Raw genomic sequence first — 18,888 nt, forward strand, 5'->3', positions numbered from 1 at the left:
AATGCAAAAATACTCCGCTCCTCCTTCCCTCCTGCAGCCGCCCCCAGCCTCCTCGCCATCCTTCCCCGGCTCGTGAAAGCTCCCAAGGCCCGCGCTCTCGCCAGCCAGTCTGCGTCGCCATCCTCTCCCCCGCACGGAGGGGACCCAAGGAGCCGGGGCCGGACGAGGGACAGCCCTGCGCGGACCAGACTCAAGGGGAGCTGGGCTCTGGTCGCTACTCCTAATGGACTAATGGGTAGCCTGGGGAGTCGCTCGGCCTTTCTGGGCCTCAGTTCTTCACCCGGGGCACCCTGCCCTCCTGCTGCACAGGGCTGGGGCGAGGGACAAGTGAAATAGCTGGGCGTCATGGAGCGCCTGCTGTGAGCCAGGGGCCACCGGGGCGAATGAGTCGGGCTCCTGCGGCTAAAGAGCTCTCCACCAGGTGGAAGAGAAAAGCCCACGATGGCCCCAAGGGCGCCAAGCAGAGGTAGGCGCCCAGCGTCACACTCAAGAGGAGAGAGCCCATGCCCTTCCTTGGATTCCCAGGGACACACGGAAGCAGCGACACGGAAGGCAAGAAAGGCCTAGAATCGGGCTGTTGTACCAGTGTGGCTCCTGGCTGTCACTCCTTTTGAGTGACCTTGGGCAGGATATTTAACCTCTCTCAGCCTGTTTCCTGACTGTAGCTGAGCCACACGTGCCTCACAAGGTTATGGGAATGATTTCCCAAAATAACCAAAGGAGAGTCTGAAGCACCTCCCTGCCGAGTGCTAAAAAAAAAAAAAAAAAAAATAGCAAGTGCTAAGTAAATGTTAGCGCTTCTCATTGTCACGTAGAGAACTGGGGCTGGACCTGAGAGGATGAGGAAGAGCCAGTAGGCGTGGCCAGAAGACCATCTGGTAGGCCCAACAGCAACCAGAGTTGAGGCCAAAGCCCCGTGGTAGGAAGGAGTTCAAGGAACAGCAAGAACTCCTACCTCACCATTGATGGGCTGTGTGATTTGGGGCAGGAGGCTTAACCTCTCAAACTCAGTTTCCTCAGTTATGGGATTCAGATGAGACAATGTACGTGGAAGAGTTATGCAGTTATTCAATTGTAAAAACCTAAGGGTTGAACCCAAGAACCTGCCACTGAATAAGTGTGGGACAGGGCCTGTAATGTACAGTCTGCAGCTGAAGTGACAAGGATAACAGCTGGTGTTTATTGAGCAACTACTGTGTACTGGGTACTGTTCTAAACACTATACTTTGCTCACTTTTTTTTTACCCCTTTCTCTGTGTGTGTGTGTTCATGTGTGTGTTACTGGGATCTGAACTCAGGGGCACTTTACCATTGGGTTACATCCCCAACCCTTTTTATTTTTTATTTTGAGATAGGGTCTTTCTAAGTTGCCCAGGCTGGCCTTGAATTTGTCATCCTCCTGCCTCAGTCTCCCGAGTCACTGGGATTACAGGCTAGGGCCACTGCACCTGGCTTTACCATGCTCATTTAATCCCTACAATGGCCCCTAAATAGCAGATACAGTGGGGCACACACTGTCTTCAGCCCTGCAGGGTCTTGTGCCCACACAGAGCATGAGTACATGCTGAAGGACCTGAAAGACCTGCCCTAGAGGTGGTGAGTCTGACGGGCCTGAAGAGAGAAAGCTGGGACAGATTCAGGCTGCTTTCAAATGCCAGTTGGTCCTCAGCGTGGGAAGGGGGCGGCCAGCACGGGGCTGCTGCAGAGGACAGACGCAAGGCCAGTGGGAGGAAGTTCTGGGAAGCAGATGTCCACAGAACACAAGATCCATGGTAGGCGGCGAGGACCGTGCCACGCAGCTCGCCGTGTGTTTGGGTAGAGGCCAATGCCTCCGTACGAGGGCACTGAACTGGCATTTGCCTGTCTGGCTGCTGCCAACCTAGCATCTTACCATCGCTCCATTCCTGGTGGCAGCTCCTGGATTTTCCTTGGGGGAATCAACCTTTCCTCAGTGACTGTCCGTGAGGTTCAGGAAGGGGGTCTCGGAGGAGCCATGGTCCCTGCTTCCCCAGCCACAGCAAGCCTTTGCTCTGTCTCAGGGCTGGATGCTTGATTCCAGCCTGTGCAGACCAAAACAGAGGCATCTTGGAGCTGCTGGGAAAAGGCAGCTCTCTTTCCACGTGGGTTAGTAAGCTGTAAGGATGTAATCACAGCACTAGTAGCAACCATCTTGTCACCACATAAGAAAAGCTGGCCAGGGAAAGCCCACGCAGAGAACTGCAGAAGCAAGACATGAGGACATATTCTAGACATCATTTGACTATCTGGATCAAGCTGTGCTTGAACCCCTTAAATTTGCTGTTATATAAAGCAATAACTTTTCCATATAAGCCAAGAAGTTTCAGTTAATTTTATGGCACTTGCAGGTGTCATTTCTGACCGATCTACCTGCTCTGTAGGCAAAGAGGAGCAGAGGCCCTTCCAAGGAACCAGATACACTGTAAAGATGGACAGACCGAAATGAAGAGCAAAGTTCAAACTCCTTAGCAAGGCTCCCAGTACATTGTTCTGTCTGGCCCTAAAGAGACTGCAGAGCAGGGTGGGGTCAGAGGACCTTGGGGGACCCTAGCTTCCATCTCACTTTATACAGTCTGAGGATGAGTTGATACAATGTATAGTGAATGCCAGGCGCTGTGCAGGTGAGCGCCACATGAGCGTTGGCACCCTGCCCCTCTACCCTGGCCTTCCTAATGGAGACAGCGATGGCCATATTGCCCCCAAATGCTGTGGTCTCCTGCAACTTCCTGGGAGTTTTCTGCTCATCTGCAGAGCTCTCTATGTACACATGAAAGGACTGGTATTTTCCATACTTTCCTCATCTATTCATCCACCCATCCATCCAGTTGTGTCCCAGGCAGTGTGCTGGGTGTAGGGGACTCAGAGGCTAATGAGACACCTCCCTGATATTAGAGATAAATGCAGATGATCTGTGCCAGGCCAACAGTGCCCTGCAACTAATTCCAGGTCTTTAATTGAGCTTCCTGCTGGTTGGCTCAGAGTAGAAGTCTAAGAGGTGCTAATAGTCATCTCACCTTCAACTGAAGCAAGCTGAGAACAGAACCAATCTAGAGGCCATTAGGGCCAAGAAAGGAAGAGAAGAAACCAGAGCCCTGAGGACACTGTCTGAGACCCTGGATCCACCTATACCTGAAGCAAGTCTTTGTTATGTGAAGTAACAAATTTTCTTTTTTGCTGGATTTTGCTCTTTTTTTTAACTAAATTTTAGTTAGATTTTTTTCTTTAAAAAAAAAAAACTTCTGGGAGAAATAAGGTTTTATCTTACCTATTTTTAAAAATTTGAGTCATTTATACTTTTAATCTTCCACTATAGAAAATTCCAAATATATAAAATCAAAAGAATTATATAATAAACTCTCTTGTACCCCCTCATTTAGTTTCCACAATTCTCAGCATAAGATAAATATTGATTTCTTCATTTCTTCTTTCACATTATTTTCTTTGAACATATTAAGCCAAATCCCAAACATTATGCCACTTCAGTATTTATTAGTAACAGATACAAACTTTAAAAACTCAGCTCTTTCAACAAAACATTTAATTTATAGAGTAATTTGGGATGACCACTAGACATCTGCCCATGAACACAGTCCATTATCTATATGTGTAGGTCTTCTCCTTTGTCTTGAATATAATTTTATCTGTAGTCACATATTACTAGTTTCCCCCCGGAGGCATATTACAGTTTTGTGACTATAAGAATGAATTCTTTTTATTCTAGTTGTAATTTTATTTCCTTCTAAAATCAACTTTATTCACAAACATCAAAATACACCTTAATTTTCATACAATAAAACATTCATTTTAAGTGCATGATTCAATTAGTTTTGACAGCTGTACATATCCATGCAATCACCACCACATTCAAAATACAAAATGTTTCCATCACCCTCAAAATCCCTCCACAGTCAGTCCCCAGCCTCTGCCATTGCTGAGGCAACCCGTGCTTGTTTTTTGTCACTTGTAGATTCATTTTGCTTGCTCCAGAATGTTCCATATAAATGAAATCAATAAGTATGGATCTGGGTTTGGTTGTGTGTGTTTTGTTTTCTCTTTCACTCAACGTGTTTTTTGTTTTGTTTTGTTTTTAATATTTATTTTTTGTTTTTTTTTTTTTTTAGTTTTCGGCGGACACAACATCTTTGTTTGTATGTGGTGTTGAGGATCGAACCCGGGCAGCACGCATGCCAGGAGAGCGCGCTACCGCTTGAGCCACATCCCCAGCTCCACTCAGCGTGTTTTGAAATTCACCCATGCTGTATGTTAGACAAGGATTTTTATTTTACCCAACCACAATACCATAATGTAATATATAATTACACCCAAAATATTTAGCAATAATTTCTTACCTTCATAATACCCTGGTTATGTTCAAACTTCCATATTGCCAGGAAAAGAAAGATTCCCTCAATCAAAAAAAAAAAAAAATCTTTTTTTGTACAGGAGATTGAACCCAGGGAGGCTTAACCACCAAGCCACATCCCCATCCATTTTATATTTTATTTAGGGTCTCAATGAGTTGCTTAAGGCCTTGCTGCTGAGGCTGACTTTGAACTTGTCATTCTCTTGCCTCAGTCTCACAAGCCAGTGGGATTATAGGCATGTGCCACTGCACCTGGCACCATCAATCAATCTTACCATCACCAAAAGTAGGACTAGACATTCTGTATCTCCTGCTTATGATGCAGTACATATGCAGCACCACCTTCTCCCTGTTCTTGCCATAATCATTGTGATCACTGTCATCTTGAATGTAGTCATCCAATGGCCAAAATGATGAGGTCTGAGCTTTCTTGGTGGTGCTGGGGACTGAACCCAGGGCTTGTGCTCACCGGGCTTACTCTCGGCCTGAGCTCCAGGCCCAGAAATGATGAGTTTTGCACCACAGAAGGAGTTAATTAACAAGGTGGCCTTGTGTGGAGACAGCAGAGCAAGTCTCAAATCTGCCTCCACAGGAATAGATTCTGGGGACATCTGCAGCATGGGCGATCGCAGGCTAAGAGCAGATGAAGTGGGCTAAGTCTGGGGGGCTTAGTCAGTTTTCCAGCTCCCAGGCCCCCAGGCCTCCTCATTTCTATGGTCTTCCTTGGACCTAAAGGTTCAGCGTTGACTGTCACACCCGGAAGCCAGTTGTGGCCCTCAGCAGGACGCACGGAAGGATGTCAAAGTCTCCAGGCTGGAGCCCAAGTCAACCTCAATGGCTGCTTCCTGCTGAAGATGCCATCCTCGATGTCACCAAATGATCGTGGCTCCTATTTTATGGAGAAGCGAAATGAGAACTGTGCCAGCCGCTCTGTCCTCACCAGCTCTCATCTCCGGCTTCTCTAACTGCCACGGGCCATCACTGCAGAGGCAGAGGCCAACAGGGGCCCAGGCTAATTCCTCCTCCCTCCTGGACAGTCCTTCCCATTTCCTCTTGTCCTGTAGCCCCTCTCCTGCACCGCCAACTTCCCTGTCCAAGGACCCTCTGTTCAGTGTTTAAAAACACACTAGGTCTCCCAGGGGGCGGGGACCTGCCAACCTCACACCACTTCCTCTTCACCCCTGCAGTTCACACTCAAGTTTCTTGAAAGAGCTGTTGACACCCAGTCTGACTTCCCCCTCCACAGCTTCTTCACCTACTTGTCTGCTGCCACAGAGACTCGCCATCGCCCAGGCCACCAACCCTCTCCTGATCACACGTCAAACACATTTTGGCGGCCACCTGAAGCTGCTGACCGCCCCCTCCCTCTGAACACCTCTCCTTTGGAATCTAACAGGGACCTGCTCTCCCCCGTCCTCTTCCTCTCTCCAGCTTTCTCTCTTGATCCCCTTCAGGGCATCTCTTCCCTTGCTGGACATGTCATGGGTCAAGTCGCCCCTTCCCCAGGCACCCCCACCAGCCACCCTGACTCATCCACATCTGCTGAACAACTCTCCGCCTCCCTCTGGGGCCCAGATCTGCCCCCTGCGCTTCTGGCTTCTGACCCACATGCCCCATTGGTGGCTCCCAAGGTGGACACTCTCCCAGCCCTATTCTGGGGTTTGAGGAGTGCCCCACCAGCAATTGTCACAGCCTATTTCTATCACTCCTGTCACATTCTGTTGGTAACACACTTGCAGGACCACCCCCGAGTCCATGGGGAGGGGACCGTTGTGTGGACAGTTGCAAAGATATGAAGCTGTCTGGGACCCACCACGGAGGACAGGCAGGTGGTGTGGTTGTCTGATACAGAGTGACCTTCGTTGCCATGCAGGAATGTCAGACCTGATTTCCCAAGATAAATTAAAGCTAGGGATTTTCATGTGAAAGCTCCAGATCTTTCAACGTTGGCAGCTAATTCTAAAACTTCTAAAAATGTCGTGTGAGCAAAACTAAAAATGTCTTTGGTTTGGATGTGGATTTTTCTGGCCAATTTTTTTTTTTTTTTTTTTTTTTTTTTGACGGGTTTTCCTATGTTGCCCAGGCTGGCTTTGAACTCTTGGGCTCAAGTGACCCTCCTGCCTCTGCCTCCGGGTGGCTGGTCCCCAGGCATGCCACCACACTGGCTCCATTTTTGTTGTTGTGGTTTTGGTTTACTTATTCTTTGCCCCTGGCATGGGCCCGAGATCCCTTTCTCCTCGTTTACCACTAAACTTCTGTGCATCCCACCCATCCTTTAAGACGCAGATCAGGATGTCCCTCTCGGTGAAGTCTTCCCTGACACCCGCTACACATACTACCACTCCTCAGATGGCTCCTTACAGTCTGGATATGGCTTGTCTCCAAAGGTTCGTGCACTGGAAGCTCGATCCCAGCATGGTCATATGGAAAGATGGCAGTACCTTTCAAAGGTGAGGCCCAGTGGGAGGTCATCGGAGGTGCTGCCCTACAAAGAGATTAAGTTAGTTCCAGTGACAGGATCCCTATAAAAGAACAAGCCTGGTCATTCCCCAGTCACCCCTGCTTCCTGCCCCACCAGGTGGCTGCTGCCTCCCTCCCACAAATGCTCCCACCATGATGCCATCTGCCATCAGATAAAGCAGTCAGAGAGGCCCTTGCCAGAGCAAGGGCCATGCTTTTTTGACTTCCCTCCTCCAAATTGTGAATTTAAATAGACCTATTGTCTTCACAAATTACCCAGCCTCTGGGATTTTGTTATAGTAAAGGAAAACTACCATTGTCACTTACAAATCCAGATATAATTGTCTATGTGTCCTGATCTCCTATCAGACTGTTTTATTTTCCCACCACAGGACCCCATATATGGTTGGCATCCAATAAAAATCAATCCTCTCCTTTCCAACATTGTTAAGAAACAGTTAACTTGTGCTCACTCTGCCTTCACCATTTTGTTTCATGGCTATTCCATCCTCTGTCCCCATGGCCATTAACTTCCTGGCCATTGAAAACACACTATCACCTCCTCCTGCCCATTGTCATTAATTTAGAGAAGGATTTATGGCCCATTATAAACTGAGGAAAGTTTTCCCAAGACCATCAGGAGCTGGAACTACTGGGAAAGAGATTTCTTTCTGCTCTGGTTGACAAAATGGCACAAGGAGGGGCCCCCCTGAAAATGAAACTACCAAGGTCTTGGTAAGACAAATTCCTCATGACATTATTTGAACACCTTTGTTCAGGTTTTGCTGAAGCCCTCTAGGCCAGGACTTTTCTTTTTTATCAGTCAATAAATGTATTTTTATGCCTATCATTGGCTATCCTAGTAATTGAAGAGGAGAGGGTGACTTCGTAATTGTCACATTGTTATAGAACCCAAAGAAGTGGGCTTCTCTACAAGCACAGATTTCACAAGCAACTGTAGCTATCTCAGAAATGCCAACTGTGGTCAGAATTCTAAGCCACATTCTCTCACTTTACAAACTTGGATACATTCCCATCAATCTCGCAACAAACATTCCCATCAATCTCGCAACAAATTAAACTTTCCCTTGCAAATTCTTTTTAGTTATATTGTTTCCAATAGAATTGCCTGATTTTAAGAGCTGGGAGATAATATTGTTTCCCATTTTGCAACTCTATTAGCACCTTAGAGGGGTTTGATGTTGTCACATCATTGTCCACATTTTTTTTTTTTTTTGGATACCTGAGATTGAACTCAGGGGTGCTTAACCACCAACCCACATCGCCAACCCTTTTTATATTTTATTTACAGACAGGGTCTCCCTAAGTTATTTAGGCCCTCAGTAAGTTGCTGAGACTGGCCTGAAACTTGCGATTCTCCTGCCTCAGCCTCCCAAGCAGCTGAGATTACAGGCATGCACAACTGCACCTGGCTTGCCAACACATTTTATCATCTAACTTTCAAATTAGATTAAGTTATACAGCCACCCTAGTGGATTTAAAATGGTTTCTCATTCTGTTACTTATTCACATTTCCCTAATGACTAAAGATGTTGAGCATCTTTTCAGGCATTTATTAGCCATTTGTGTATTTTAGAAGAAATGTCCATACAGATTCTTTACCCATTTTTTTATTGAATTATGTCTTTTATTATTGGGATGTCAGTGTTACTTATGTTTTGGATACAAATTTAATATCAGATATATTACTTGCAAATATTCTCTCCTGTTCTATAGGTTGTATTTTACTTTCTCAATGGTGTCCTTGAAAACACAAAATTCAAAAATTTGATCAAGTCCAATTTATTTTTTCTTTTATTGCTTGTGCTTTTAGGTGAGATATTGAAGAAAATATTACCAAATTCAAGGACATAAAGACTTACCTGTAGGGGCTGGGGATGTGGCTCAAGCGGTAGCCCACTTGCCTGGCATGCGTGTGGCCCGGGTTCGATCCTCAGCACCACATACAAACAAAGATGTTGTATCCACCGATAACTAAAAAATAAATATTAAAAATTCTCTCTCTCTCTCTCTCTCTCTCCTCTCTCACTCTCTTAAAAAAAGACTTACCTGTAAATTGTTTTCTAAGATTTTTATATTTCAGTTTTTATATTTGACTTTTAAAAATCTATTTCGAGTTAATTTTTGGATATGGTGTGAGGTAGGGAATACAAATTCATTGTTTTATATTGTGTATACTGTGTATATGTATAACCTAGTATCACTTGTTCAAAGTTATTCTTCAATTCTGTTTTTTTTATTTTTTAGTTATAGATGGACATAATATCTTTATTCTATTTTTTTTTTTTATGTGGTGCTGAGGATCAAACCCAGGGCTTCACACTAGCTAGGTGAGTGATCTACCACTGAGCCAAAACCCTAGCCCCTCAATTCTTCCTTTCTTTCCTTTTCTTCTTCTTTTTGCTCCTCCATGGTAGAGATTGAACCCAGGGCCTTCCACATACTGGGCAAGTGCTCTACCACTAAGCTACTTACCCAGACCTTTTTATTTTCTGTTGAGACAGAGTCTCACTAAATTGCCCGAGCTGGCCTTGAACTTACAATCATCCTGCCTTGGCTCCCTACACCCAGCTCAAAGACTATTGTTTCTCTCATTGAATTGCCTTGCACCCTTGTCCAGAATTAATTTATCATAGATACATAAGTTTATTTCTGAACTCCAGATTCTACTCCATTAATCTGAGTCTGTCCTTCAGCCAGTCCCACACTGTAGCTTTGTAGTAAGTTTTTAAGTGTGAGTCCCTCAATTTTGTTCTTCTTTTTAAAGACTCATTTAGCTGTTCTGGGTCCCCTGAATTTTCATATGAATTTAAGACCCAATTGTCAATTTCTACAAAGAAGCCACTGATTCTGATAGGAATTATGTTTTATTCATTTATTTATTTGTAACAAGGATTGAACCCAGGAGTACTTAACCACATCCCCAGTCCTTTTGTATCTTTCATTTTGAGACAGGTTTTTCACTAAGTTGATTAGGGCCTCACTAAGTTGCTGAGGCTGACTTTGAACTTGTGATCCCCCTGCCTCAGTCTCCCAAGCCACTGGGATTATAGGCATGTGCCACTGCACCCAGCAGAATTATATTTATAAATCTATTTAATAATATTAAATCTTCCATTTCTTTAGATTGTTGATGTATTTCAACAATTATTTGACATTTTCAGAGTATACATTTTGTATTTATTTTGTTTAATTTATTCTTAAGTATCTTATTTGGGGAAGTGCTATTGTAAATGGAGTTATTTTCTTTTTTTTTTCTTTTTTTTAAAGAGAGAGAGAGAGAGAGAATTTCAATTTCAATATTTATTTTTCAGTTTTCGGTAGACACAACATCTTTGTTTGTATGTGGTGCTGAGGATCGAACCCGGGCTGCACGCATGCCAGGTGAGCACGCTACCGATTGAGCCACATCCCCAGCTCCTGGAGTTATTTTCTTAATTTCTATTTAGGTTGCTCATTGCAAGTATGTGGAAATACAATTGATTTTTCCATATTGACCTGCATATTGTAGGCTGCAACTTTTTCTGTTCTCATTAATTAATTCCATTTTTATTGTAGTAAAATATACAGCATAATTTCCCCCTTTTAGCTGGGTGAGTGGTACACACCTGTAATCCTAGCTACTTGGGAGGCTAAGGCAGAAGGATCACAAGTTTGAAGCCAGCCTCAGCAATTTAGCAAGACACTGCCTCAAAATAAAAAATCAACAAGTAAATAAAAGGGCCAGGGATGTGGCTCATTGGTAAAACACCCCAGAATTCAATCCCCAGTAACCCAGGGGCAGAAAACTATCTACCTTTTAACATGTTTTTAAATGTACAGTACAGTATTAACTATAAGCACAATGTTATTCGGTTGATCTCTAGATCTCTAGAACTGTTTCATCTTGCACAACTGAAACTCTGTACCTTCTGAACATCAACTCTCATTTGTCCCTCCCCCCATCTCCTGAAAACCACAAATCTATTTTCTATCTCTGAGTCTGACTAGTTTAGTAAGTGAAATCATGCAGCATTTGTCCTCCTGGGTTTTGTAGCATGTTTTCAAGGTTCATCCACATTGTGGTATATGACAGGATTTCCTTCCTTTATGGCTGAATAGTCCATCATAAGTATATGCCACAATTTCTTTATCCATCTGTCATTGGACAGATGTTTAGTCTGTTTCCACCTTTTGCCTATTTTGAACAATTTTGAAATAAACATGAGAATGCAAATATCTCTTTGAGATTCTGATTTCAGTCATTCTGGACAAATCCCTAAAGTGGGTTTGCTGGATCACATAGTAGTTGTAGTTTTGATTTTTCAAGGAACCATAATACTGTTTTCCATAGCAACTGTGCCATTTTAAACTTATAACCATGCATGAGGTTTCCAATTTGTCCACATTCTTACCAACACTTGTTAATTTCTGGTTTTGTTTTTATAATGACTATCCTGGTAGGTATGAGTTGATAACTTCACTGTGGTAAAGTATCTTTGCTTTTCTGTAATGATTAGTGCTAGAGTTCTGACTTTTCAGTGGAATTCTTAGGATTTTCTATATACAAGATCATGTCATCTGCAAATAGATATAGTTTTGCTTCTTCCTTTTCATTCTAGATTTGATTTATTTCATTTTCTTATTTAGTTAACCTTGACTCTTCAGTACAATGTAGAACAGGGTGGACACTGTCATCTTCTTCCTGATCTTTCAGAAACTCACTATTAACTCTGATATTAGCTGTGGGCTCTTCATAGATGCCCTGTATCAGGTAGGGGAAACTCCTATTTCTACTTTGTTGCATGTTTTTTATTATGAAAGGATATTGGACTTTGTCAAAGGCTTTTCCTGCATCTACTGAGGCGATGATATGTTTTCCTTTGTTCTAATATGCTGCATTTAAATATATATATATATATATATATATATATATATATATATATATATATATTTATTTATTTATTTATTTTTTAGTTTTAGGTGGACATATTATCTTTATTTTATTTTTATATGGTGCTGAGGATCGAACCCAGTGCCTTATGCATGCCAGGCAAGCACACTACCACTTGAGCCACATCTTGAGCCCTAATACGCTATATTAAATTAATTTGTTATCAAATGTTAAATCAACCTTGCTTCTATAATTTAGGTATGAAATATCCCCCAAAGGCCCAGGTGATGATGAATCAGTCCCCGCCTGTGGTACTGCAGGGAGGTGGGGGAACCTTTAGTGGGTGGGGCCTAATGGACAGAAGTTAGGTCATTGGGGGTGTGGCTTGAAGGGGATGTAGAGCTCTAGTCCCTTTCTGTCTCTCTGCTTCCTGGCCTCCATGAGGTGAACAATCCTTCTCCACCATGTGCTCCCACCATGATGTACTGTGCAGGCACAGGCCCAAAGCAATAGGGTCAAGCAACCATGAACTGAAACCAATGAGCCAAAATAAACTTTTCTGACTTTTTGATTTTGTCCTAGTGATGGAAAGCTAACACTGTGCTTTCCTGTGATAAATCTTGATTGTGGTGTATTGCCCTTTATGTGTTGCTAGTTCCTGTTTACTAGAATTTGAGGATTTTTGCCTCTGCATTCTTAAGAGATATTGATTTATACTTTTCTTATCTTGTCTTTGTCTGGTTTTGGTATCAGAATAATACTGGTCTCATAGAGATGGCAAAAGTTGCTTCCTCTTTTACTTTTTGGAAGAGTTTATGAAGAAAAGGTATTGATTCTGTAAATATTTGGTCAAATTCCCCAGTGAAGCCATCTGGGATGGACCTTTTCTTTTAGGGAATTTTTTTACTTTCTAGTTCCATCTCTCTGTTCATTGTAGTTTATTCAGATTTTCATTTTTTTCTGTAAATTTAATAGTTTTTCTAGTACTCTGTACATTTCATCTAGGTTATCTCATTTATTGTCAATTATTCATTGCATTCCTAATTCTATTAATTTTTCTAAGGCTAGAAATAATGTCCCCAAGATGTCTAATAAAAGATCAACTTTAGTTAAAGAAAAGCTAAAATAAATCACTTGAGCCTAAAATAACTTTTTGTGGGTGTCAGGTACTATGTTTTAAATCTCTTTCATTTTTGCTGACGTGATAAGCTATCCATCCATCAAAAATAGAACCTATAGGGGAACTGGGGATATAGCTCAGTTGTAGAGTACTTGCTTTTCAAGCACAAGGCCCTGGGTTCAATCCCCACACATACACACAAAAAAAAAAAAAAAAGAAAAAAGAAAAAGAAAAAAGAAAAAGAAAAAGAAACTATAGAGTAGGGGATGTATCTCAGCAATAGAGTGCTTAGCATGCATGAGGCCCTAGGTTCCATCTCCAGGACCACAAAGAAAAAGAGAAAAAAAAAAAAAAAAAAAAATATATATATATATATATATATATATTAACTAATCTATTTAAGCCAAAACTTCATATGTCAATGTAGCCTGCCCAAAAGAAATGAATCCTTAGAAGCAAAAATTAGATTACTGTTTGTCCGAGACTAGAAGATTGGAGAGTGGAATGAGGAGTGGCTATTAATGAGTATAAGATTTCTCCTTTTCTTTCTTACTTTCTTTTTTTGTTTGTTTGTTTGTTTGTTTTTTGGCATTGTACTGGGGATTGAACCCAGGGGTTCTCTACCACTGAGCTACAACCCCAGATATTTTTATTTTTTTATTATTTTGTATTTTGAGATAAGTTGCCAAGGCTAGCCTCAAACTTGCGATCCTCCTGTCTCAGCCTCCCAAGCAGCTGGGATTACAGGTGTACACCGCTGTGCCCAGCTGAGTACAGGGTTTCTTCTTGGGGTGATGGAAATATTTTGGAAATAGATAATGGTGAACAGTGCATAATTTTGTGAACATACTAAAACTCCAAATCACTGAATTTTATACTTTAAAAGGTAAATTTAATGTTATTATATATTATATTGCAATACAGCCATTATTTTAAAGAAGATTATATGTAGCTTTGCTCTATTCCTAAGTTTAGATTCTGCTGCATGTTTCTCCACTTCCATGAAAAAGTGCTGTCTTGTTCAAAGCTTTTGATTACCCTTCAAAAATATGAGCTTGTTTGTTTGTCATGAACTATGAAGTACATTTTAATAATTATGAGAAATTGTTTGGCATGACTAGTGTAGGAGTTTAATGATACCCATTAATTTTACTTGTCAATCACTTCAGTAGAACCTTATTTACAATGAAATTTATGAGACTTCCTATTCAAATTTTCTTTTAATCCTTCAAACTGTAGAAAACCAGTACAGCTCTTCTTTTTTTTAAGTTTCCTTTTTTAAATAACATTTTTAAAAAGTTGTTTTGTACTTGTAGATGGACAGAATGCCTTTATTTTACTTCTTTATTTGTATGTGGTGCTGAGGATGGAACCCGGTGCCTCACACGTGCTAGGCAAGCGCTCTGCCACTGAGCTACAACCCCAGCCCCGGTACAGACTTTCAGTTTTGAGATCCCAACAAAATCTTCTATCTTCCTTCTTCAGAAGTTAAAAAACAAACTTAAGGGCTCAGTGGTAGAGCACTTGCCTAGCACACATGGGACATTGGGTTCAATCCCCGGCACCACATACAAATAAACAAATAAAATAAAGGTATTGGGTCCATCTACAACAAAATATATATATATATATATATATATATATATATATATATATATATTTAAAAAGAAAAGGGCTGGGGAGGTGGCTCAGTAGTTGAGTGCCCCTGAGTTCAATCCCCAGTACCTCAAAAAATGTTTAAAAAAAAAAAAAAAAAACTTAAATATAAAAAAACAAAAACAGTACTTCTGGCAGTTTCTAGATCTAAATATAACTTGGAACTTTGTTAATGTTTCACAGCCACTACATTACAATATTTTGTATTGGCCTTGCCAACATTCCTAGACCTGGTTTCCTCTTGAAGTTTCTATTCCAAAGACAGAACTGAGAAAATAATATGTTGACAAGTCTGACCCCAACCCTTCAAAGTCAGGACCTGGATGTGGAGTGAACATCAGGGAAGGTAGCCCTCAGGGACACGGCGCGATGGAGAGAAGGATAATGAGAGGCCTTGGCATTGGCCTGGGTCTAAGTGGTCTTTCATAAAACATCCAGATGGTATTGCTTCTTGGCACTTGAAATATCTCTTTCATTGTTACACAATTGTGTTTATTGCACAATAATAAAGAATGGCTTCTTCAAATGTTTTTCTCATTAAGAATTTTTGTTTTGGGCTGGGGATGTGGCTCTAGCGGTAGCACGCTTGCCTGCCATGCGTGCGGCCCGGGTTCGATCCTCAGCACCACATACAAACAGAAATGTTGTGTCCGCCGAATACTAAAAAATAAATATAAAAAAAATTTTTAAAAAAAAGAATTTTTGTTTTGCTGGGCACAGTGGCATACACTTGGGCATACACTTGTAATCCCAGTGGCTCAGGAGGCTGAGGCAGGAGGATCACAAGTTCAAAGTCAGCCTCAGCATTTAGCGAGGCCCTGGTAGGGATGTAGCTTGGTGGTAGAGTATCCCTGGGTTTAATCCCCAGTACTGGAGAAAAAAAGTATAAGCCCATTGTATATTAAGTACTGAAAGACGTTTTTTAAAAGCTAATGATTTCACCATCAACCCTCTGTTCCACTCCTCTGATGAAACCAACATAAATAACCTGGTGTGTGTTCTTGCATTCCCCAGGTACAGATTGAATCTTTATGTCCCCTCCACAAAATAATTTGTTGGAACTCTAACCCTCAATATGATGCTGTCAGGAGATGGAACCTTTAGCAGGTAATTGAGTCCCAGGAAGAAGGCCCTCATCAGAATCCAACAATGCTGGCGCTCTGATCTCAGAAAAATAAATGCCTCTTGCTTAAGCCACCTCGTCTGTGGTATTTTGTTATAGTAGCCCACACAGACTAGACACCTTGTAAGGAATATCCTAAATGTGGGTATTTCCCAGAGAGTTAAAGTGAGCCCTGGACAATATCAATATTAAAAAGAATCACAGACTTTAAAAAAGAATAAATAGGAATAGAAAATTGACTACAAATAGGCATGGGAAATCTTTTGGGGGCTGATGGGAAAATTCTAGAACCAGATTAGGGTAATGGTTGCACAACTTCATAAATTTAGTAGAAATCACTGAATTGTATATTGTATAGTCTGAAGACTACTCCAGCAGCCAGAATGTCCCCACCTAACTCCTGGAACCTGGCATATACCACCTCACATATAAAATGACTTTAGAGATGTAGTTAAAGTTACAGAGATCATCCTGGATTAGTCAGATGAGCTCAGTCTAATCACACAAGCCTTTAAAAGCAGAAGACTTTCTGTAACTGAAAGCTACAGAGAAGGGGAAGTCAAAGAGGGTCCACATGTGTTCTGGCTTTGAGACCCAGAGGCTATGCACAAGCCCAGAAAGAAAGCTCTGGAAGCCAATGATAGCTTCCCGCTTGGAGTAGCAAGGAAACTGGGACATTAGTCCTACAACCACCAAGAACTAGATTCTGCCACTGACCAGAAGCAAATTCCTTCCAGAGCCTCCCCTTTAGAATCCAGCCCATCAGTGTCCTAACTTCAGCCTCCTGAATCCTGGAACAGAGAATCCAGTTGAGCCAGCTGGACTTTTGAACTGCAGACTGTGAGATAATAAATTTGTGTTAAGTTTCTACATCTGTAGTAACTGATTAGAGCAGCAACAGAAAACCAACACTCTACCCAAAGTATACAACTACCTCAGAACTCAATTTTCAAGCTGGGCCTGGTGGCACGTGTCTGTAATCCTAGCAGCTCAGGAGGCTGGGGCAGGAGGATCTCAAGTTCCAGGCCAACCTCAGCAATGTAGTGAGGCCCTAAGCAACTTAGCAAGACCCTGTCTAAAAATAAAATATGAAAAGGGCTGGGGATGTGGCTCAGTAGTTAAGTGCCCCTGGGTTCAATCCCTCCAAAAAGAACTCACTTTTCAATCCTTCTAATTAATGACTTTGTATTGCCTGAAACTCTTTAATATGGCACTTCTGACCCTCCATGCCCTAATCCCCAGATCCTTCACTACCTGCTGCCCGCCTCCTCCGGCCCTCTCTCCAGTAAGTCTTTCTGATTCTTTTGGTTACACTCAGGCACTGCCTACCCCAGGAAGACTCTCCTGGTAAGTACTCCTATGTGTTCCATAGCACTCTCTGGAGAGTTCCCTGTTCTAATACAAGATTATTATAATAATTATAGAGAGTACAATCACACAAAGTATTAAAGTCATCCATTTAGGTGTGTGTGTTCTCCTCTTATCTGTAAACTCTTTGAGGACAGGATCAATTCTTATTCATCTTTGCCTCCCCAGTTCCCTATAGGCAGTCAATGTTCAATAAAAATTACTTACATGTCCCATTTGGAAAAAATGATTGGTAGCTAATAAAGAAGCTCATTCATCTACAAATAGGTTAGATCCCAAAGGGCTGCTCATACGTTCCTTCATTTGCATAGCTTGCAGCTCCTGTTTTATTTCTATGAGTTCGGGCTCTCTGCTGATCCACAGGCTCTAAGACGAGCGCCTCTGATCCTTATGGAACTCTATCATTGACATCTATGGCAGAAAGGGCCTCCTTCCTTGACAGTCTCAGTATCAGAGAGCCACCCATGCCCACACTTGCCACCTGGTCACTCACTCTGATGTTTTTGAGGTTGGAAGGGACTAAATGCATGAAATTCCCATCTTGGGACTAAACTTGCAGCACAGCACGTTCACCAAGCTTGGCTGTAATTTTTCCTATGTAATATCAAGCTAATGGGCCACGGCAACATTTGTCAATCCCTTTTCCTTTCCTCTTGGTTAAGATCAATGACACATCCTGACAGATTGCACAATTAGCTCTTTATTCTTCAGGATGGCTTTCTTTTGGGGGAAAATTCATCTGATACATGCATGATGATTCACCATTTCCTTATAACTTACAATTCTACTATAACACTGTTTTGGCTTTTTTTTTTTTTTTTTTTTTTTTTTGGTACAGGTATTGAAACCAGGGGTCCTTTCTTACTGAGCCACATCCTCAGCCCTTTTTATTTTTTATTTTGACACAGGGTCTCACAAAATTGCTGAAACTGACCTTGAACTTATGTCCTCCTGCCTCAGCCTCCCAAGTTGCTGGGATTACAGGTGTGCACCACCACTACTATACATTTTGTATCCTGTACTTTTAACATTAATGAGGCAATGGTAGGATTAACTGTGTGTGTGTGTAAAATGCCTAAAAACCAAGCACAAGCACAGGAAACACAGCAATGAGAAGAAATAATGATGACGCTGAAGAATGTTAGTATGTTCACACACGGACCCTAATTTCACCCACTGGTGTCACAAAGAATTAGTACATCCCTTTTTTTTATTTTAAAATATTTTTAGTTATAGATGAACACAGTACCTTTATTTTATTTATTTATTTGTTTTTTACATGGTGCTGAGGATCAAACCCAGTGCCCCCCTGCTAGGCACATGCTCTACCACTGAGCTATAACCCCAGCCCTGCACATCCTTTTTCTTGAATACCACTTTATTTTTCCTGTAAAGGTTTATGAGTTTAACAAGTACAGAAAATACAGTACTTTAACTTGAACTTAAAATGGTTATGATACGATATCTATTTATTTTGGGTACTGGGGATTGAACACAAGGGTGCTCTACCACTGAGCTACATCACAAAGTTTTGTTGTTTTGTTTTGTTTTGGTACCAGGGATTGAACCCAGAGGTGCTCAACCACTGAGCCACATCCCCAGCCCTTTTTATTTTGAGACAGGCTCTCACTACATTGCTTAGGGCCTAAATCGCTGAGGCTGGCATAGAACTTGCAATCCTCCTGCCTCAGCCTCCTGAGTTTCTGGCATTATAGGCATGAGCCACCAAGCCTGGCAGGGTTTTTTTATTTTTTATTTTGAGATGGCCTCTCTATGTTGCTAAGCCTCCCAAGTTGCTGGGATTATAGGCATGTGCCACTGTGCCTGGTTTAGCAAGCCTATTTATAGGCAAATGTTCAAAATATTCACCATTCATCAGCTTCCAT

Source organism: Callospermophilus lateralis, chromosome 19, assembly GCF_048772815.1.
Source record: "Callospermophilus lateralis isolate mCalLat2 chromosome 19, mCalLat2.hap1, whole genome shotgun sequence".
Lineage (NCBI taxonomy): Eukaryota > Metazoa > Chordata > Mammalia > Rodentia > Sciuridae > Callospermophilus > Callospermophilus lateralis.